At 36.6% G+C, this 23,403-nt stretch overlaps 1 long non-coding RNA gene across 15 annotated transcripts in view; it reads right to left on the bottom strand.

Moving 5' to 3' along the window:
- LOC102154414 overlaps positions 1–23,403 on the bottom strand; it is a 48,267-nt gene that overhangs the window by 5,123 nt on the left and 19,741 nt on the right. For 12 of the 15 annotated variants that reach the window (XR_005356945.1, XR_005356949.1, XR_005356944.1 and 9 more), the window contains 2 exons: positions 14,970–15,063; positions 13,243–13,327 (listed from right to left, as the gene is read on the bottom strand). This is a non-coding gene — a long non-coding RNA (uncharacterized LOC102154414). Of the gene's footprint in view, positions 1–13,242; positions 13,328–14,969; positions 15,064–22,255; positions 22,316–23,403 lie in introns of those variants that run through there. The other 3 variants (XR_005356942.1, XR_005356943.1, XR_005356956.1) reach the window with 3 other exon arrangements.

Raw genomic sequence — 23,403 nt, 5'->3', positions numbered from 1 at the left:
AGAGAAGTTTGGAGATTAGACTCCTTGTCAAGTTGCTGAGTCAGTGGCTTCAGCTGCCTACTTCTAGGCTTCTTACACTAAAAGGGAAACAAGCTCCATACTTACATTTCTTTAAGCCAGATTTCTCTCAATCACAGTTAAATGCAATCTCTAGAGTAGATGTTACAGGCAGCAATGATGATAGCCTAGCTTCAAAGGGTTTATGATATCTTTAAAAAGGCAGGTACCTAACCACTTAGCTGAAATACTGAGCAGAATATGAAAAGCACTAAATTGAAATTAATAGAAGTCCACAACATGGAAAACAGAAAGAGAAAATTTGTGTTTTACCAGCAGGACTTAGGAGACTTTGAAAGAAAAAAATGGAGAAGACAGGGGAGCCTGGTTTTGCAAAATGAAGAGGATTTTTCCAGATCAAGGAGGGCTGGAAACCACCCCCCATCCCCATACACACGTCAAGGACCCAGCATGAAGAAAGGATGGTGGTTTGAGACAACCTGGTTAGTTGAAGAACAATCTTAGGTGGATGGAGAACTGGGCTATGTTGAATGACAATGGTGTTGTCCTCCCTCTGTTTGATCTTCATACATTACAAAACATTTCCTGCAGCCCTAGCTTCTCCTAAACCACTTCCCACTTTTTTTTTCCTTCCTATAATCAGTATTAGTCCCCATCCCATTTTTCTTTACTGTAAGTAGCAAAGTACAAATCATTGACTATTACCCTACAAAGAGAGAGAAAAAAAGTTTCCAACAATTGCTAATATTAAAATTTAATGATTCCTTTTATATGAGTGGTCTCACCCAACAGTGATATTTTCCCACCTAGAAGACATTAGGCAATTTCTGGAGACATTTGTGGTCCTCACCACTGGGGGAGTGGAGTTCTACTGGGGTATAGGGGGCAGAGGCCAGGGATGCTGCTCAACATCCTACAATGCACAGGACAGCCTCCCAACACAGGATTATCCATCTGGAAGTGTTAATAATGCCAACGTTGAGAAACTTTGCTTTTATGTTATTTGATCGTGATGGGAGGTGCCCATATGTGGCTTTATATCACCAAATGAGTTCATCGGGGGAAATGGGTAGGTGGCAGCAGCATCCTGAGAAAAGACTGGTGGTCACTGTGGGATGAGCCATCTTCTAATTAATTTCTGAACCAAACTACATTGACTAAAACAGTATAATAACACCATTTAATACTTTTAGTCTCCCTCATACATGGAAATCCATCTAACAAGATTCTTGGTAATAGGGACACCAGCGTCTGACTCTTGATTTCAGCTCAGGTCTTGACCTCAGAGATCGAGCCATGCTGAGTGTAGAGCTGGCCTAATATTTTCTCTCCCTCTCCCTCTGCACCTCCACCACTCGCACATGCTCTCTTTCTCTAAAATAAAATAAATATATAAAAAAAAGATTCTTGGTAACGATGTTTGTTTAAGCAATTCATGAAGAAACAAAAACGCATCACACAGGATTCAAAATTCATTTCTTTTATAAAGTTTTCCGGGAACAAGGTGATAGAAGGTGGCTCTGGTTTATTAGCTTTTCAAATCTGTAAGCCCCTGCATGCAACAAAAACGACAAATTCTTACAATAGTTACAAATAGTTTCATTCAGAAGGAACTCCATACCAAAAATACTAGTGTCTTACCACAGTAGTCTTCTTAGAAAAACTTTTTTAAAAATCATATTGAACTACAATGGATGCAGCCTTTGTTAAGAACCGTGCTTAGATCACAGATGGGATATTGAGAACTGTGCTAAATCACAGATGGTATATTTTTTCCTATATTTCACAAAACAGGCCATTTCTACCACTTTTTTTTTTCTTTTACATTTTGCTCTTGGTAATCCTGTAGATTGAACAACAACAACAAAAAAGACTAAAAAGAAACGTGGAAACATTTACTTTTAGTGCTGTTTATAATCTTAGTCTTTAGCGGATGGAAACATCACTGAATATTCTGTGTAATTTACTTTAAAAAAAACTTAGAGTGTAATTCATTTTAGGTGAGCAATTTGTTTTATGAGCCGTGTATGTTTATTTGGGGTTGCGCTGTTTTTTTATTGAGTGCAATAAAGACACTTCTTATCAATTGATTTGTTGTATCAGCAATGGGCTTCTTTCCAGACTAAAATATGGCAGCTTTTCCGAGGACATTACCCAGTATATAATTTCACCACAGATATGAATCTGGGTTCATTAGGGCCCACTTGCACTGCCTGTTATGACCTAATTTCTAGGATTCCTGCTTGATGGTGGCATTATCTTTCCCTGCACACGATGTATAACATGGTTGTCAAATGGGTTCTCTCTCTTTGATGGTTCATCATATACCCAACTTTGAATTGTGCCAACTTTTATATCAGCTGATAAAATCAGAAGTTCAAAAGTTCACTTCTGATCCCATGTGACATGGAAACTTCAAATACTATGAAGCTTACACCTTTTATAAATAATTCATTGCAGGGCTGAAACTGGAGTTCTCGGGTTACTATTTTGATGGTGTTAAAAAAAATTTGTTAGGTAATTCCTAACCCAAATGTGGATTTGTAGTTTTCAGCTGTGCAGTAATCAAGCCCTGTGTCTTCTATCTTGCCTGGGTGTGATGAATACTGGACTTCTGGTCTCAACTGACTGACCAAGATACCCAGACCATGGGGCATCTTGCAAGGCCTGATATTAATGCTCTCATGTCACAATGGGATCACAGTTATTTGAGCATTTCCAGAGCGAGAAAATCATACGTTGAGTATTAAATCATGGTCAATGCAGATTTCTCAAAAGAGGATATCACAATGTCCTGGGGAACATTTCGTTTGCACTTTAGAAATGCCATGCGTGAGGCACAACAGAAGTGATATACAGCCACAGAAAGTGGAACGGTGAGATTTAACAGCTGTGCAAACGGCCTCAAGAACGTAAAATCAAGAGGCTGTGTCTTCAGAAAAGTATTTCTTTCAAATCCCCAAATATCACATCTGGTTGCATCAAGTTGTCATTATGACATAGTATTTAAGATGATTTAATGGGTTATTGCAGGATAAGAATCTTGGAGTTTATTTAACTACTGTGCATTAAGAGAATGTAGCTGTTTAAATGATGTTCTGACAAAGCAGATAAAAAGCTGTTCTTGATGTTGAATGACTATTATATACTTTTTTTTTTACTGTAGTCAGTATAAATATAGATATTCAAATGTAAACAGAATATATAAAAGACAAGGGCGAAAGTGGAGCTCTGTGACAGAAACTTAAAGCGAGCAGCACGTACCAAATGCAGAAAACTATTCACCGTTGAAAATTTATGAGGCATGTGGACTATGTGTATGAATATGGAAATGTCACAATACAAAGGTATCATGTATCTGCCGTCCCTTGTTAACAAATCCCCTCACCGGGCCTCTGCCAGCTAATAGGTCAGTCCCCAGCATTGGTGGCAATGTATCTTGGTTTCGGAATGGTTCCTCCTGGCTTTGACCCCACCCCACACCCTCATACCTTCCACCTCCCACATTGGCATGAACCTCTCCCCATTTTTCTTCAGATGTACATATAATTTTTATTTTCTTTTATTTCTTAAAGCTTTTATTTATTTTAGAAAGAGAGACCTCACAGGGCAGGTGGGTGTGGAGAGGAGAAGACGGGGAGGCAGGGAAGGGGAAAGGAGAGAATCTCAGGCAGACTCTGCACTGAGCATGGAGCCTGATGTGGGGCTCGATCCCATGACCCTGAGATCATGACCTGAGCCAAAACCAAGAGTCAGATGGTTAACCAACTGAGCCAGCCAGGCACCCCGGTACACATCATTTTTAATAGAAAACTGGGGTCCTATGTACCTAGAAAATTTTCAGACAACTTATAGGGGGCCCAAAGCAAAATCCAACATCCCAACTTCCCAATCCATAGCTCAATTACATCATCACATTCCTGCTGCCACTTGGGCAACTGTCCCAATGGACATCAACACAACATGTGGTTTCCAACCTGGTTAGTGCACAAAAGTCTTTCTGTTCACCTTACTATCCCTACAGTAAATATGTTTTGCCTTCCTATCCTAATGTGCTAAGAACTCCTAATGGGGGGAATTAAATAAACAAACGGTTAAATAAACCGTTATGGGGAAGGGCAGACTCTCAGCAGATTTCAATGACTATTTAACAGCATCTTAAACAAAAGAGAAGTTTAGTCTGGGGCTAGTCCACAGGACCTACTTGGTAATAACCTCAAGGGACATGAGCTCTTCCAGTTGACTCTGCTTTGTCACCACTCCTCAGGGTAAGTCCACATGCCAGCAGCAGAATGTGGAAAGAGACAAGGAGAAGGAGCACAGAGCTGGCACCAACCGCCCCCTGAGAACAGTTCCCAGAAACTGCCACTCAACACTGCAGCTTCCATCCAATTGGCCAAAACTCATGCTCCATGGCCACATCCTGCTGCAAAGAATAGAACAGAATATCCCATTTTGATTTTGAGGAACCATGTGCCCAAGCAAAACCCTACCATTATGAACAAGACAATGGAAAGACAAAGTTGCTGTTGGCAGTGAAATGTGCATTTGTCCGTGGACTTGTAATCATTAACACTGTTCTTTCCTACTCATTGTTTCTTTCATAGGCCACACACTCTAGCATTAAAAATAGCACCTACATTTTATCTCTTGAGCCAACTCTAATTAATAGCTTAATCCAATTAATGACTGCCTGATTTGTTACCAACTCTGGTTAATGACTTCACGAGGAGGAGTCTGAAACAGTGTGGCCTTCCGGACAGAGTTCTGTTATCCACTGGTGATGCCTGCAATGTGTACAAGAAGAGAAAGTGGGGACGAAGATGCTTCTTTTCTATTCCTGTTTGATCACTCTCACTTGGCATTCACTTTCAAATTAATGTAATGTTTCCATAAGCTCAGCAGCACGTGATTCACTAATGCTCCTAACACTTCTATGTCACATTACCCAAAGCAGTTTATGCATACAGGTATGATTTCCATACTAACAGCTTTCTTATGACATAAAAAGAAAAGATATATTTAATATCCCAATTTGGAGATGAAGAGGGTAAGTATTAAGTAGAACAATGGGCTTCCACTAAGGTCACCTAATAATAAACAGAAGATCCAGAATTTGAAATTAGTTCTTTCAGAAACAATAAGATGTTCTTTTCACACAATACTACTCCAAAAAATTATAGAGAGAGAGAAAAAGAGGGAGATGAATAATTGTTCTCTGGATAAACTGTCTTGGATCAGAGTGGTTGTACGCTATCCACCAATGACTCACTCTTCAAATTTTGTAATCTTTCCTGCTAATAAATTCTCCATGGGACCTAGCAAACCCAGAGGAACATTCATTCAACAAAGCTAAAATTCGAACAGGAAGTCGACTGAAAGGAAATCTACTAGGAACTGGGCTATAGATACTAATAAAAAATTAGTTTCTGACTATAGTAACCATATAAACACGTAAACAAATTAATGAACCACAGTGTACTGAGAACAACAATGACAAGGACCCATGGTGGTACCAAGAACCAACTGCCACCATACCACAGGTGTGAGTGGGCAGGGCGGGTGTCAGAGTGGCCTCACTCACGAAGAGATGGATGGATCCTGAAGGGTGGATGGATCCTGAAGCATACTCAAGGGGTAGCCAGCCATGCTGAGAGGACAAATTCCAGGACCAGAACAGAATGGCAGTTTCAGAAAAACACTGGGCAGGGTTTGTGCATCATAGAGGCAAGTAAGAGGCAGGGTGTGCCTTGGAGTGTACGGAGTGAGGTAGGGGACAGCTGGGGAGGTAAACAGTAAGATGGCCATGAGAAGCATTCAGCCACATGGGTTTTATGTAGTAGTTTAGCCTGTAAGCACTGGGAAGCCACTAGAAGGTTTTCAGCAAGGGTGCAAAACCATCACACTGGCCTTTGAAAAAGATCACTATGGAACCCTGGGCTGGAGTTATCCACATCACAGGCAGTATAACCAGCAAGAAATGTGCCGAGCCAAAACCGAGAGTTCTTCCTCTGGGAACCATGCCTTTTAAAGGATTTAGGGAAGCTCTCCAATTATATGCCCCAAATATATGAAGGAGTCCATCTCTGAGGAAAAGTTCTGTACCTTTCCCCAGGTTCTCAATGAAACCCAGAACAAAAAGAACAAGAACATCCTAAAGTTGAAAACTATCTAGCCTAAAATCAGGTCACAAAAATGGGACAAAAAAAAATAGACAAAGAGAAACATAAGAGTTAAATAGGAATCGCATATAAAACAAATAGGGTTTGAGATGCAGTATTTGCATTAAGTTTTAAAAAATGAGCAAAGGCCTTAACAATAGGCCAACTGTATTTGGATCATATTTTATACACACAAAGCTCAGGAACTCATGCATCTAGATGAGCCTTGCCATACATTTTCCAAGATGGACCAGACCGCCTCACTGTCCCATCCTCCTGCATCTTCTCAAACTTCCAAGTGTTCCTCACATGTTGGACCTTGTATCCCGAAAGTCGGTTTGGAAAGGAAATTCCCTGTAAGTTCAAGAAGGCAGGAAGGTGACCAAAGAAGACATATAACAGCCTCTTCCAGAAGAGGAAAGACCTGAGAAGCACCAAATCTCAAAAGTTTAGCTACAAAAACTTCTAGAAGCAGAAAATGTAGCAGTTACCAGGCAACAAGGTAAATACAGAAAAAACATTCTAGATCATTTGTTCTTAACCTTTATGGTGGTTAGAGACCTATAACCCCCATAACCTTGAGAAGTTGCTGAACTCTGTAGACCTTCTCCCAAAACAATTCACACAGGTATCTTCTTACAAAATTGTGCCTACTATCTGGAGAGGTTCACAAAACCTCTCTAGTCCAAGACCCTCGACACCAACTTAAGAGCCCCTAGTCTCAATAATTCTCCCTTCCCTCAACAAAAATTCTGTTATAGTTTTCCATCTAAATTAGCTCCACTAATGTTTACATTATCTAGCTTTCATTGATCTGTTCACTCTGCAATTAATTTCACCTTTGCAGCAAGCATGCAACCTTCGTCAGCTGTAAAATCACAAAGTCTAACAAAGTCTAAAAGGAGACTGATTCTAATTTAAACTAAATTAAACTATCACCCAAATGGCATTCGAAATCCCAAATGGATTTATAAACCTAGGATAGGAAATATTGTTCTATGCTTAAACTTCATAAAAATGCCTTCCCCTCTCAGCAATGGTGTCTGTTCTTGCCACCAGGTATTTGAATTCTGGTCTATGTAGATAATATGCATACACACACATATAAAATATCCTATAAGTCTTCTCTATCTATATCTATCTATATATCCTTTAATATTTTCTCCACTATGAAGCAAATTATCAATTCTCAATATAAGTCCAAGCCCAGCGATCATCTTTATTTCTTAATGGATTAGGGAAAAGAATAATTTGAAGGGAAAAAATTACAGCAAATTCTATATTGTTTCTTCTTTTTTCCCACACTGCAGTCACTGAAAACCCTTGATTAGACCTCTAAAAAAGACCACACATTCAATAATTTGAAGCAAAAGGTTAATGGTGTTGTTACAACTAATATCCTTTTTAAAATCATTATCCTCTTGTTTTTTATGGCTATATTACCTTCACCTTTCTATGAACCCACTTTACCAGCTGTTTCCCTCTGTCATAAAGTTTGCTAAACATTATTGTAGGAATAGGAAAAATGCCATGTTTTATCAATCAAGCCTTAGGGAATTTGAGGCTTCTTATAACCACAAACTGTAAAGGGAGTTTATTGCAAGTTTCTGTTTTGATTTGTAAATTGTCCTTAAGTAAAATACATACCTGATGCCAAGGTATAGAATGTAAAAATGCAATACGGTGTACTACAGAAATCTGCATCATAAAGTTTGATAGGTTGACAAATGAGAAAGCTAAAGACTACTGACAAACATACACAGGCTTGATTCCTTGATGCACCCACACCCACAGCATCTTTCAACCTGCCAGCACCTGAATTCCCAGATCCTTGACCCCACACCAACCTAGCACCCCCAAAGAATACACGAAACATAGGACAGATGCTTTTAACTTACACAGAATTACATAGAAAGTCTCAACATGGTTCCAAATTGATACAATGAAGATATTAATCACGATGCAATAATATTAAAACTTATTGCAAAAGTCCTAAAATACCACCACATAATGGGGACTAAAAAACCCATTCCTAAATTACAAGGCTCATTAAATATTTATAACTAAATGATAGCAAATATCAAACTTGTAGGATACAGCTAAATGAATGCTTTGAGGAAATGCTGCAGCCTTAGGAAATATTTTATTTTATTTTATTTTTTAGTAGGGGAGATGGGGCAGGTGCAAAGGCAGAAGGAGAGAGAGAATCTTTAAGCAGGTTCTGCACCCAGCACAGAGCCGGACACAGGGCTAGATCTAATGACCCTGGGATTATGACCTGAGCTGAAATCAAGAGTCAGCGCCACCCTGGTGCCCCTTAATAAACGTAATGAAAGGAATGCCTGGGTGGCTCAGCAGTTGAACAGCTGCCTTAGGCTCAGGGCATGATCCTAGAGTCCCAGGATGGAGTCCCACATCAGGCTCCCTGAAGGCAGCCCGCTTCTCCCTCTGTCTAGGTCTCTGCCTCTCTCTGTGTGTCTCTCATGAATAAATAGATAAAATCTTTAAAAAAAAATAAGTATTTTAAAAGACTGAAAATAAGTGAACGAAATATCCAACCAAAGCAGATATTAAAGGAGGAGGAAAAACAAGTCCAAATAAGGTAGTGGAAAGGGTCTAGACAAAGAGTAAAACTGCTTTCTTTTAAAAAAAGAAGAACAACAACAACAACAAAATCAAGTACTAGTTCCTTGAAAAAGTGAGTATTATTTATAAATCTCTAGCAAGACTGATCAAGAGAAATGAGAAGCCACAAATTAGCATAACCAGAAATGGAAAGTAAACACCTAGAGATAATTTTTTTTAATTTTAATTTTTTTATGCAATATCTACTCCAGATGTGGGGCTTGAACTCACAACCCTTGAGATCAAGAGTTGCACGTTCTACCGAGTGAGCCAGCTGGGTGTACCCATGGCTATAGATAAGTTATTAATACTATAAATAATTTTGTATCAATCCATTTGAAAATAATGATGAGGGGTGCTTGGGTGGCTCAGTCACTTGATCCTCTGCCTTTGGCTCAGGTCATGGTCCCACGGTCCTGGGATCAAGTCCTACTTGGGCTCTCAACTCAGTGGGGAGCCTGCTTCTCCCTCTTCCTCTGCCTGCTGCTCCTGCTTGTGCTCTCTCTCTGTCAAATAAATAAATAAATAAATAAATAAATAAATAAATAAATAAATAAGAATAATGATGAAATGCCAAATTTCCCCAAAATATTTTAATCACCAAATGGCTCAAAAAACAAATACATTCTGAAAAAGCCAGCAGCCATTAAGTAAATCTGAATCAGCAGTCTAAAACCTCTCTCTCCTCAACCAATTTCACAAGATAATCTTTATTACACAGAGCCCAAACTCTCTATTTATTACAAACTTTTTTCAGAATAAAGAAATAGATAAAGTTCTTCAACTTTTTCTTTTTAATGTTATTATAACCCTATTCTCAAACCAGTCAAGGCCAGTGCAAAAGACAACTAAACGCCCAAATCACTTACAAGCATAAATGCAACTATAACAAAATAGTGTCGAGTCAAATCAATACTATATAAAACTAACACATCATTAATGAGTTGGATTTATATTACCAAGGCAAAGATATTTCAAAATATAAAGTCAATCAACCTAAAGAACAAAATGATATGATTATCTCAACAGATGCAGGAAAGTTGTAAATATAAGCATTTATTTAGTATCAAGATTTTGGCAAAGTGAGAAACTTTCTTAATCCAAAGATGATGTCATTTTTAGTATCGAACTTTCTAATGAATCCCCATAAAGTCAGGAAATAGTCAAGAGTTCCCAATTGGTATGCCTGAGTGGCTCAATGGTTGAGTGTCTGCCTTCGGCTCAGGTCATGATCCTGGAGTTCCAGGATCGAGTCCACATCCAGATCTCCATGGAGAGCCTGCTTCTCCCTCTGCCTGTGTCTCTGCCTCTCTCTCTGTCTCTCTCCTGGATAAATAAATAAAATCTTAAAAAAAAAAAAGAGTTACCACTTATTGGCATCACTAGAAAAATAGTGATGAAAATACCATACTAGAATTCCACACTAGAAATCTTAGTCCATAAAATATACAAAAAAGAAGCAAAGGATTAAGATATATCTATAATAACAAAATGTTTTATTTATAAATAAAATGATTATGTGTATCAGCCCCTGGGCTAAATCAAGCCTATTATAATCCAAATCCAGCCACGCCCATTGGTCTACATATTGCCTATGACTGCTTTTGATCTACAATCGCAGAGTTATTAGTGATTGCATGACCCTCGAAGACAAGAATATTTGCCATCTGTCTTCTCCAAAAAAAGTCTGCACACCCTTGGTCTACAAAATAATAAATATGCAGTAGATCAAACAACCCATAAACTAGTAGAATAAAAAAAATAACAGTTTCTGGGCTGAAAATCAATGTATAGAAAATCAGTAGCATCTTTCTATGCCAGGATAATCTACTTGAGAGCTATATTCCAAAGAGAACAACTACTCACAATAACAATAAGATAAATAAACTATACAGCATATAGAAAAATACACCACACCTTTAAAAAAAGAATAAAATATTTTTGAAGGACATGAAATAAAAATCGGATAAAAATGCAATAAATGCTATTTCTTTGGCAAATTTTCCAATCACAATACAGCCAGTAAACTGCCCTGTTCCAGATTCTCAGATGCCCCTTGCCTGCCTGCTTGGCAGCGGTTTCGGTTATTTCTGGATTCCCCAACAACATGTGGGGTGGACAGAAAAACAATAGATAATTTGGATGTGATTATGCCCAGTCTGCACAGAACAAATAAAGAACAAAATGAAGTATGAGAGTGAGAAAGACAAGAAAAGCCAATAACTGTTTTAGTTCTATAATTATAAGAATCCTAAAATATTAAAATTTACAGGATATTTATAATGTGTTAAACTCAAAAATAAAGCCTAATGCACCTATGTTTCATCATAACCCTATGAAGAAGATATCATTATTGTTTTCAATTTATACATGAGGAAATTTATACATGAGCTGGGGAGAGATTAGTGCCATTAACAAGTGACACAGCTAGGCATTCGGTAGGGATCCAAACTCAAGCAATGTAATTCCAGACCCTACTCTTAATCCTGACCCTGTGAAGTAGGTATTACTTCCTTCATTATTAGAGGTATTACTTCCTTCATTATTCCTTCATACTATTATCCTCACTGTCAGTTCCAGAAGCTTGGAATTCTGAAGCGACTTGACCAAATTCATCACTCTAGCCTTGAGATTCAAATGTGAAAGTTGACCAAATTCATATTCTTCCTACTGCAACCAACCATAGTCCAAAATAGAGTGACACTAGCAGGGGAGCAGGAGAAGAATAAAAAGCTTTAAGTATTAATTATTCAGCAGATACTATGATTTGGGGTGGAACAGACCTTCAGAAATGTCAATAGACTATACATTATTAATGGATTTATCAAAGTCAAGAATTTAAATATTTAAACATTTCTACCACTGAAACATAGGTAGCAAACCCCGTAGTCACTAAAACTGTTTATAGCACATTAAATTTCTACCCTCAACTAATGATGTAGGGCTTCAATTTATCCAGTTCTAATAATTTGCTTTAGAAAGACAGGCCTGGGAGTCTCTGGAGAGAAGTGACAGGCAGGCAGGCATCCCAAGTTACTGATTCTCAATCTGCAAAACTGCTTCCTTCAACTGCTACATCATCTTTTAAGTGTCTTTTCATTCCATTCTAGGTAGAGATTTAATCCTTGATGATAATAGTTCAAAATAACCTTACCCTTTTATTTTCTTTAGAAGGTAGCCCATTCTTATTGTAGATTTAAGAAAAGAGAGATAATCTTTGACAACACTAACACCCCCTGAATACTGCCATAAAATTGCCTTAATCGAGAGACTTGCTTCTACCTTAGCCATGGGCCACCAAAGTACCTAGGATTTTGTGGGGCAAAGGTTGAGTCTGTGATGTAGAAGTAGAATTTGACCCCTCAGTAAAGTAGTTAGTAAGCAAACTACTGTGTGTAAAAGTTCTATTCAATGTCCAATGAACCAGCCCAAACCACCAGGTCAGAGTGTCTGAAGCTTCTGGACAGAGAATCAATGCTAATAGAAGGAGTTTTCTGCTCAAGCACTCTGGATTAGGACATGATCCCAGGCAGCTGCTGGAATTACTGCGATAGCTTTGAAGCCTCTCAAGAAAGTCACCTTGGGTCAGTCATGGTCAGTCCCAGGTTGAAAGCCCCATTCAAGCAGAATAAAATACAGCACAGCTGAATTAAGAACTCAACATTTGAGGCAGGAGAATAATTCTTGGATATACCAGATGACTGGTCTGCTTCAGATTCCTGACCCAGTCAGCTTTGATTTCCTAGGCTCAGTAATGGGTAAGACCAAGACTGCAAATTGGATATCTTTTGTATGTAGTGCTGAGTGATACTAAAGCACCTAGTAAAGATCTTGTTGCCACATGATAGGTATTAGTAATAATACGTCAGTCTTAATGTATTTCCAAAATGTCAAAGCATGATCATCAGATAGGCCTTGCTGCCTCATCATTTTAATCATATATACTAGGCTGATTTGTCCCAGCTAGCTGGGTGTGGTTAAAATGGAGCAAAGAGTATTTCATTAAATCTGGCTTAAAAAATTACCAATAATTATCAAATTATTGGCCAGGATCCAGGTGAGAAGTCACTGCATAAAAGCAAAACAAATGGTCCCCAAAAGAAACAGCATTGACTTTAAGGGAAGAGAAGAAAATGGCCAAAAGTCTGAATATTCCATCTGAGACTGAAGGCAATCTGGCATTCATATAAGAGCAGGCTGGTAAAGACGTATAATAAACAAAGTAAAAAAAAAATTCATAGACAAAAATACAATTAGCACAATATAAAGTAGGGCATAGAATAATAGTGAGGCACAGAATAATAAAATGTACAGTTAAACTCCAAATAGTAATTTAAAAGCCCAATTTGAGGGGCACATGGGTGGCTCAGTTGCTTATCCATCCAACTCCTGATTTAAGCTGAGGTCATGATCTCAGAGTCATGGGATCAAAACTTACATTGGGCTTTATGCTCAGCATGGACTCTTCCTGGGATTTTCTCTCCTTCTCCTTCTGCATCTCCCCCTGCTTGCACCTGCACACTCTGTAAAAAATAATAATAATGCAAATAAATAAATAAAATAAAAAATAATATGAAATGAAAAAATAAAAGTCCAATTTGGCAATGTAAAGCAAAAGACAAATGAAATATGAATTCTTCAAAAACAACTTGAGTTTTTATAACTAAAGTGCCACCTAAATGCCAAAAGGAAGTACTGAATGGAGTCGCATATTACTAGATATATCCTGCTTTTAATTCTGAATTTAAAAGTTAATTCTAAAAAATACTACTCAGAACCTTTAGAAAGATAAAATAATTTTATTTAAAAAGATAGGGAAACAAACATGCTTAATTTATTGTAAGATGCTAAAGACTAAAAACACAATGAAGAAATATCTACAGTGTTCTGAAGAAAATGTTGTGAACCTTAAATCTTTTAGCCAGCCATATTATCATTTGCACATAAAGACCAACTAAATATTTCTTCTGTTGTATAAGGATTCAGAAAATATATTCCCAGATTTTTCTTTTCTGGAAAAGGATATTACTCCATTATATATTCTAGCCAATTAAAAATTATATGTACATATCCAAAAAAAGAGAAAAACCTTGGATATAAAAAATACTAGAGGTAAAGGCAACTAGTAAACCCTAGGACTATATCAAAACAAGGGTGACAATGCATTTCTAGAGTTTAATGCAACTGCTCAGAACAGATACTTTTATAAAGAAGACAAATAAATAAAAATTTTAAGTTTCTAAAATAGAAAATTAGATTTTAAAAATAAAAAAATTTTAAAGCATTTTTTAAAAATCTGGAGCTAAAATAATGATTTTTAGAATTACAAATATTATCAAACCTGGGTCTTAGGAAGCAGAGGAAGACAAATTGAAATTTTTAGAAATGTAAAGGTTTTATTCTCATCAAAGATTATAGATATTAATGTGACAGTAAAACATAGGCTCAAGAATATAAAAATTTAGGAGTACCTTTTGGAAAGGAAATATGGCTGAAAAAAGAATAAGGAATATTCTATGATGCTGATACACAGTGTGCTACCTTTTTTGAAAAATCATGCTGCACACTTTTGATCTAAGCAATTTTCTATATGCATGTTATACTTTTTAAAATTGATCTTAAATTCTAGAAACTATAAGGTATTATATCAAAGTTGTAGGATATGTTAATATATAATATCCACCACTTTCCTATATACCCACAATGAATAAAAAGGAATTTAAAATTAAAATTACAATACCATTTTAATAACACCTCCCCAAAATGAAATACTTAGGTATAAATCTAACAAAATATGTACAAGAGCTATATTAGAAAAATTACAAAACTCTGATGAACAAAATCAAGGAATACCCAAATGAATGGAAAGATATTCCAGGTTCATGGATAGGAAGGCTCAACATTGTCAAGATGTTAATTCTTCCCAACTCTAATTACAGATTCTACATAATCTCAATCAAAATATCAGCAAATTACTTTGTGGATATTGAAAAACTGATTCTAAAGTTTATACTGAGAGGCAAAAGACCCAGAATAGACAGCTTAATTTTGAAGAACTAACATTATCCAACTTCAAGACTTACTATAAATCTAGTATTTGGCATTGGCAAAAGAAAAGACAAATAAATCAATGGAACAGAATAGAGAGTCCAGAAACATACTCACATAAGTATATGATCGTTGTCAAAGAAGTAGAAACAATACAAAAGAGAAACGATAGTCTTTTCAACAAATGGTGATGGAGCAACTGGATATTCACCTTAAAAAAAAGAAGAAGACTAATCTAGACACTAACTTTACACCCTTCACCAAAATTAGCTTAAAATAGATCATAGATTTAAATGTAAAACACAAAACTATAAAAGTCCTAGGCAAAACATGGGAGAAAATCTAGACAAATGAGTATGGTGATGACTTTTTAGATATAGTACCAAGGGCACAATCCATGAAAGAAATAAGTTGGATTCCATTAAAATTAAAAACTGCTCTATGAAAGACAGTGCCCCAGAGAATGAGAAGACAAGTCACATGCTGGGAGAAAATATTTATAAAACACACATCTGATAAAAGATTTTTCAAAAATACAAAGAACTCTTAAAACTCAACAATAAGAACACAAACAACCTGATTTTAAAATGGGCCAAATACCTTAAAAAATGAACCAATGGGGCAGCCCAGGTGGCTCAGCAATTTAGTGCAGCCTTCAGCCCAGGGCCTAATCCTGGAGACCCAGGATCGAGTCCCACGTCAGGCTCCAGGCATGGACCCTGCTTCTCCTTCTGCCTGTGTCTCTGCCTCTCTTCCTCTCTCTGTATCTCTCATGACTAAATAAATAAAATCTTTTAAAAAAAAGAACCAATGAATATATAGATATGGAAAATGAGCATATGGAAAAATGTTCAACATCATATGTCATTAGGGAAGAGAAAATTAAAACAATAAAATATTTCTATACACCTTTGAGAGTGGCCAAGATCTAGAACACTGACAACACCAAATGCTGGTGAGGATGTTGGAGCAAAAGGAAGTTTCATTCATTTCTGGTAGGAGTGCAAAATGCTACAGTCACTTTGGAAGACAATTTGATGGTTTCTCACAAAACTAAACATGTTCTTACTATAACATCCAGCAATCATACTCCTTGGTATTTGGCCAAAGGAGTTGAAAACTATGTCCACACAAAAATCTGCACATGGATGTTTATAGCAGCTTTATTCATAATTGCCCAAATTTGGAAGTAACCAAGATATTCTTCAGTAGGTGAATGGATAAATAAACTGTGGCACATCCAGACAATGAAATATTTTCTAGAACTAAAATTAAATAAGCTATTAAGCCATAAGAACAAGTGAAAGAAATGTAAATGCATATTGCTAGGTGAAAAGAAGCCAATCTGAAAATATTACATACTGTATGTTTAACTATATGACATTCTGAAAATGGCAAAACTGTGAAAATAGGAAAAAGACCAGTGGTCAGAGGGGAAAGGAAGATTAGGTGAAAAACAAAGGATTTTTAGGGCAGTGAAACTATTCTCTATGATAATGTGATGGTGGATACACGTCATTACACAATTCCCCAAACTCAGAATATACAACACCAAAAGTGAACCCTAGTATGAGCTATGGAGTTTTGGTGACTATGATGTGTCAATGTAAGTTCATCTATTGTGATAAATGCACCTCCCTGGTGTGGGATGTTGATAATGGGGAAGCTATGTATGTGTGGAGGCAGGGGTATATGGAAAATATCTGTATTTTTCTCTCGATTTTGCTGTGACCCTAAAACTACTCTAAAAACTAAAATCTAAAAAAAAAATTATCTCAATGCCTAAAAACAAGATTAGAAATTCCAAATTGTTACAGGTAAAATAGAACAAATAAAATTTGATCAACCAGTCAAAAATCAAGAAAGGACTAAAGGAACAATATAAATACAGTAATTATAGGGCTATAAAATAAGATAGTAATCAAATCAAATAAAAAAGATAGTAATCAATATAAATGCTAAAGGGTTAACTTCGCCTTTTAAGAGTAAACAATTCTTTCCGATTAAGTAAAAAAAAAAAAAAAAAAGTAAAATCCAGCTCTATGCTGTTCAAAAACAAAAGCACTAAACCAAGAAGAGCCATAACACAGGAATATGTGCTATGGATGGTAAGATATGCCAGGTAAATAGGAACAAAAAGAAAAAAACAAAGCAACATCCATACCAGACAAATTAGAAAGCATGAAACGGTGTTTTACTCAGGTCTAACCAGGGAAACAGAAACCACTTTTAAAGATCTTCAGTAGCAGGAATGTGGGGCAGAGAACTATTTTTTTAGAAGATTTTTATTTATTTACTCATGAGAGACACAGAGAGAGGCAGAGACATAGGCAGAGGGAGAAGCAGGCTCCCTGTGGGGAGCTCAATGCAGGACTTGATCCCAGGACCCCAGGATCACAACCTGAGCCAAAGACAGATGCACAACCACTGAGCCACCTGTGTACCCCTACAGGTGTTATTTTAGGTGTGGAGGTGCTGAGATATCAGTAAAGGGAGAGAGTGTGGTTATACCAGGAGAGAGGCAATGTCTCTAGTACCTGGGGGTGCCAGCATCACTAGCTGGCAGAGGGTAGATTCACAAGGAAGTGCAGTCGAGACAGGAGTCAGAAAGGAAGGGGTGATAAGTATCCTAGCTTTTCTGTTTCTCCAGTTTTATCCCCCTCCAGGGCTTCTCACTGGCCAAACCCATCTGAAAACGAGCCAACAAATGAGCCTGGGAACCACAGCCTCAACATATCAGCCCCTCCCCGCCCCTCACCTCATCAGACAGTGAGGGGCAGAGGTAGGGCAAAGAATAGGAATGGAGACAAAAGTCTGAGGACCAACAAAGAATTTGAAAGAAATGCTTTTAATATAGATAAGAGGTATAATCCACCAAGATCATATACGAAGCATGCATCTCTATGCCCTGAACAATACTGCTTTTTTAAAAAACATAAAGCAAAAACCTCCATGGATGAGACAAATGGAAAGGAACTTCTGGGAACAGAAATCTTTAATGTAAACTTCTAACGTAAACCCCTCTTCCATCCTCTACCCTCTTTGAGGGGAAGGCAAAGAACTGCTGAACTTCACATTGAGTCAGCAAGGTAGAGTAGTACAGAGTCATGTAGCAAAGCCACAGGGCCTAGAGAATGAAGAATGTATATGAAAGAGAGGGTCCAAGGAATTAAAAAGAATCCTACAGAGATTTAGGCTTCCTTAAACACCACAGAAGGAAATACTCAAGACTGTATAAGTTGCATTGTGTGTGTGTGTGTGTGTGTGTGTGTGTGTGTGTGTCTTGTGCACCTGGACCCAGACATCTCAAGAGGAGGTGCTGGCCTGCTGGTGACCTGGAAATGCCATGAAGCTGATTCTGCACATGTAAGAAAAATTACATAAACTTTAATTAGCTGGAACTACCAGGGCAAGAAAAGGAACCAGATACAAAAGCCACAGGAACCCAGTCAGGTCTCCCTCCATCAGCTCTGCAGACTCTCTCCAGGATCCATTTGACAAAAACTTATCACAGAGGCAGCTGGCAGGAAAGCAATGTGATTTGAAGAATCCCAGTCTTCTTACATTATAAGAAGCAAGGGCATAGACAGGTACGTAAAGTTGGAAAGAGTTTTCCCATGTGAATACAGTCACACTAACTAGAGCCCTAGTCATGTACAGAGTAAAGATACTTTATTTCCAATATCATTAAAGACTTCTTCCTTTTAAAGATAACTGTCTTAGCTATAATTTACACTTATTGGAATTGGCCAAATTATCACTATTTTTTCAGGGTAAGTCACCTTTCATATGGTTTCTGAAAATTGTCCATACCACCTCTAAACCTTTAAAAGCATATATTTATTTGTTTACTTAATAAAATATGTACAAAATTTACTAATGTGACACGATGATATATAAGGATTAACAATGGAGTCTTTTGTGACAATTTTATTTGGAGACAAAGAGTGAAAAAAATTACATAAAATAAACAGTATGTTAGACAACAATAAGTGCTATGGGGAAAAAATAAAGGCAGATAAGGAGATATGAACTACTAGGGGTGACATTTTAGATGTGTGACAAGGGAGATCTCACTGACAAGGTGAGCAGAGATCTGAATAAAGTGAGGACAGTAGCCATAAGGATACCTGGGGAAAGAGAACATTCCAAAGACAATGATATGTGCAAAGGCCCCGGGGTGGAGCATACCTAACTGCAGACTCAAAGCCATGACTTCTTGGATTCATCATGATACTGCTTTTACCCCTAAAGATGTTCGCTTTGGGAGGATGTTACATCCAATACACACAAATGCATACACATCAAATTTGTTTGATTTTACATGTTATTATTATATGAGTATACTTTTTGGCATTTTGGCAGTTCTAGCAACATAGGCATTACTATATATATATATTTTTAATGTAATGTTAGAGTTAAAAACAAAACCAATGAATACAACACAGTTTGAATTATAACTGTATTTTAATTTTACTGCTAGGAATTTATCTTTAAACCAATAAAGATTGTAATTTTCATTTTCAAAAGACATGTTAATTATTCCAAACAGACATTTTAAAGGAAGTTGATTGTGTTTATACTTTCTGTCAATGTAAGTTTAATATTTTCAATTAAATATTTTAATTGGTTGTTCATAAGGTAGCTTTTCAAAAGACACAATCATTCAAGAACTGGAGACGTCCAAACACCATCTTAAAATTCAATTAGTTTATAATGCATTTGAATAAATTATAGCTTTAAGGACAGCTCTTTTAGAAGGCTGAACAAGATTAGCTTAAACAATTAAAATTCTGTTACCTATATAGCTAGTGTGAATGCAAAATTTATTTAACTTATTATTATTATGAAATATTTAATACATGCTAACAAGTAAATAATATAAAGGTATAAGGTATAAAAATAGTTGTAAAATACTCATAAACCTTCCACAAAAGTTAACAGAACATTAGCAATATTTTTGAAGCCTGCCCCAACCTGATATGTTATACCCTCTTCCTCTCTATGCCTGTTCCCCTCCCTCTCTTCCATTATCTCTCAGGAGTGACTAGTCTTCCAAAATTTGTATGCATCACTTTCTTGTTTGAATTCAAACAAACTCGTCAAAGTGTATGAATCGGGATTCATACACTTGTTTGAATTCAAGCTTGTCGAAGTGTATGAATCCCTAGACAATATATTTTATATGCCTCTGAGCTTATAACGAATGGTATGATGCTGTGTTTTTACTGCAACTTTCTTTTTTCATTTAACACTGTGATAAGACTTGTCCATATTGAGATATATAAGCTGCCCTGAACTCATTTTCATTGCTACCCAGGATTCTATGGTATGAATATATCACAATTCATTCATTTTCCTACCAATGAGCCTTTGCTTGTTTTTAAAACTTTGCTATTATAAGCATTGCTGCTATGAATACTTGAACACATTTAGGTATTTCAAGCGTATCCCTAAGTTGTAGATTATACACACCTTCAATTTTAAAAATGAATGACAAATTCTTTTACAAAACGTATGCATAAATTGATACTCTCACCAGCAATGAAAGCCCTGTGATTTCTGCAGCTTACTGCCTGAAGAGTGTTTCTGATTCATAGAGCAAAGAAATAGAGCCAAGGAAGAAACAGGCAGACTTCCTCATTTGAAGAGACAACGTTAAGAGTCTGGGGAGACCAAGGTGGCTAGTGCCTATAGAATGGCTTAATAAAGGAAAGCTAAGTACTCACACACACACACACACACACAAAAAAAAAAAGAATGGCTTAATAGAGAGAAGAGAGCAGGTCAGAGATACAACTGTGGGAATCTGCTGAGGTCCTCCCTCAAGCATTCAGCTTAGTACTAGTCAGTGCATGTGTGCAAAGAAACTACCTAAGGTTGAGGAAAGAATCACCTGGAAGTAGTAGAGGTAACAGAGCTCTGATTCATAGAAGACTGGAAATGATGCTTGTTCCCACTGGCCAAATTGGAAAACCTCCTGATTCAAAAGGCATTAGGCAGACTGCTCAGAAGGCTTTGCCTCTGTAATGGGGAATAATTAGCCATAGACTGAGCACTGCTTCAGTCCCTCCTAACAAATCATAAAGATGTGACAATCAAATTCCCTCTAAATAATTGCATCCCAGAACAAAGTTCAAGATCTTTTAGAATACAAAAATATCCAGCACCCAAAAAATGTAAAATTTATAGTGTCTGGTATCTAATAAATTTGCCATGCATGCAAAGAGAAGCAAAGTAAGTACAACCTGTAATGTGAAAAAAAAAAACCTCAACTAAAACTAACCCAGAACTAACATGGATATTAAAATTAGCAAAGACATTAAAACATTTATTATACTGTATTTCATGTGCTCGAAAAGTAACACAGACACAGAAGACATAAAGAAGATCCAAATCAAAGATCCAAAGGTAAGAACTACAATGTATAAGCTAAAAGATACACTAGATGGCATTAACTGCAGGTTAGAGATTGTGGGGGAAAGATTAGTGAACATGAAGACATAAAAAAGAGAAACTATCCAAAACAAAACAAAGTAAAAAAGAAAGATTGAAAAATGAACAAAGCCCCAGGAAGCCATGGGATAATTTCAGTCAGCCTACGTTTAATTGTAGGGCAATAGGGATGGGTAGAAAAAAATATTTGAGGGGCGCCTGAGTGGCTCAGTTAAAGCAACTCACTCTTAGTTTCAGCTCAGGTCATGATCTTGGGGTCATGAGACCAAACCCCAAGTGGGGCACCCAGGTGCCCCATAAATAAAATCTTTAAAATTTTTTGAAAAGAATAATGGTTGAAAATTTTACAAACGTGACATAAATTCAAAACTCATTAATCCAAGAAGCTCAATGAAACCTACATCATAGTCAACTTCTCAAACACTGATAAAGAGAAAAATATTAAAATTAATCAGAGGGAAATGACGTGTGATATACAGAGGCACAAAGGTCAGGATGACAACATATTTCTCCTTGGAAACAATGTAGGTATTATGACAGTGAAGCAACATCTGTAAAGTCGTAAAAGAAAACACTGGCAACTGAGAGTTCTAATCCAGTGAAAAAACATTTCAAAAACAGAAGTCAAAATAAGAACTTTCTCAGGGTTGCAGTAACTAAAGAATACATTAGCAGCAGACACTATAAAATATGCTAAAGGAAGTCATTCTAGAGAGGAGAAAATGATACCATTTGGAAATAAAGATCTATATACAAAGGAATCTATACAAAGGAATGAAAACACTATAAACTATGACTACATGGGTAAACAGTTGTTTTTCTTTGTTTAAAAGATAATTGGGGGGCGCCTGGGTGGCTCAGTGGTTGAGCGTCTGGCTTTGGCTCAGGTGATCCTGGAATCCTGGGATTAGGTTCCACATCAGGCTCCCTGTGGGGAGCCTGCTTCTCCCTCTGCTTGTGTCTCTGCCTTTCTCTCTCTGTGTTTCTCATGAATAGATAAATAAAGCCTTTAAAAAAAAAAAAAGAAAGACAGTTGGTTATTTGTTTATTTCTTTCTTTTTTTTTTTAAGTAGCCTCCATGCCCAATGTGGGTCCTGAACTCATGACCCTGAGATCAAGAGTTGCATCCCCCTACTGACTAAGCCAGTCAAGTGTCTCAATAATTGATTATTTAAAGTAAAAATGGTAACAATGTACTGTAATGTTTATAACATATGTAAAAGTAAAATATATTACAACAATAACACAAAAACTACAGGGAGATATTAGCTTAAGTGTCCTTAACTGTAAGTCAGTTGGTACACTATCACTTGAAAATAGACTGCATAAGTAAAAATGTATTTTTTAAAATCAATAGGCTAGCAAAAGGGATAAAAATTGAATCATATTAGATTGGATTCTACCTACCCTTATATCTTTATTCTCTGCTTTAATTTTACTCTGAAACTTGGGGATAATGTATCAATCTAAATTTTAAAATATACTTTAAGTAACTATAAGTATAAAAATTGTATAGGAAACTTAGAAATAGGTAATAACTATAAAAACATCTGACCAAGATAAAGAAGAGAAATGAAAATCTTTGATTTAATGACAAAAAACATAATCTAAATATATGACTAATATACCTGCATATGTGAGAGATTTATTTACCATTCAGGAAGTGGGTTGAAATTCCTCTCACATATTCAAAAGTATTGTTATATAATCACTTCGTTGTCTATGTAGCAATGTGATTTTGAGTTGAATCATGAATGCCAGAACTGTAATTGTACCCTGTTTAGTAACTGTGGACTGAAAGGAAGTGCATAAGCAATACCACAGTTGACAAATAAATAATGTAAATTCTCTTGTAGCTCATCACAAAACTGCTATTCTCAGAGTTAAAAATCTTTAAAGTCCCTGGAAAGCCACACTTAAAAGTTCTTTGCATTCAATGTAGAAAATATTTGTCTTTAGCACACACACCTACATACGTGTTTAATGCAACACTAGATATGGCATAAAAAGAAAATTCACAATAACCATTTTTAGAAAGAGTTTTGATTTTGGAACAATTCAGAATTAGTGATTAATGAAGTTAATTAACAACATG

This window comes from Canis lupus, chromosome 3 (assembly GCF_011100685.1).
Source record: "Canis lupus familiaris isolate Mischka breed German Shepherd chromosome 3, alternate assembly UU_Cfam_GSD_1.0, whole genome shotgun sequence".
In the NCBI taxonomy this organism is placed as follows: Eukaryota; Metazoa; Chordata; class Mammalia; order Carnivora; family Canidae; genus Canis; species Canis lupus.
This window is presented reverse-complemented; position numbering and strand designations above follow the sequence as displayed.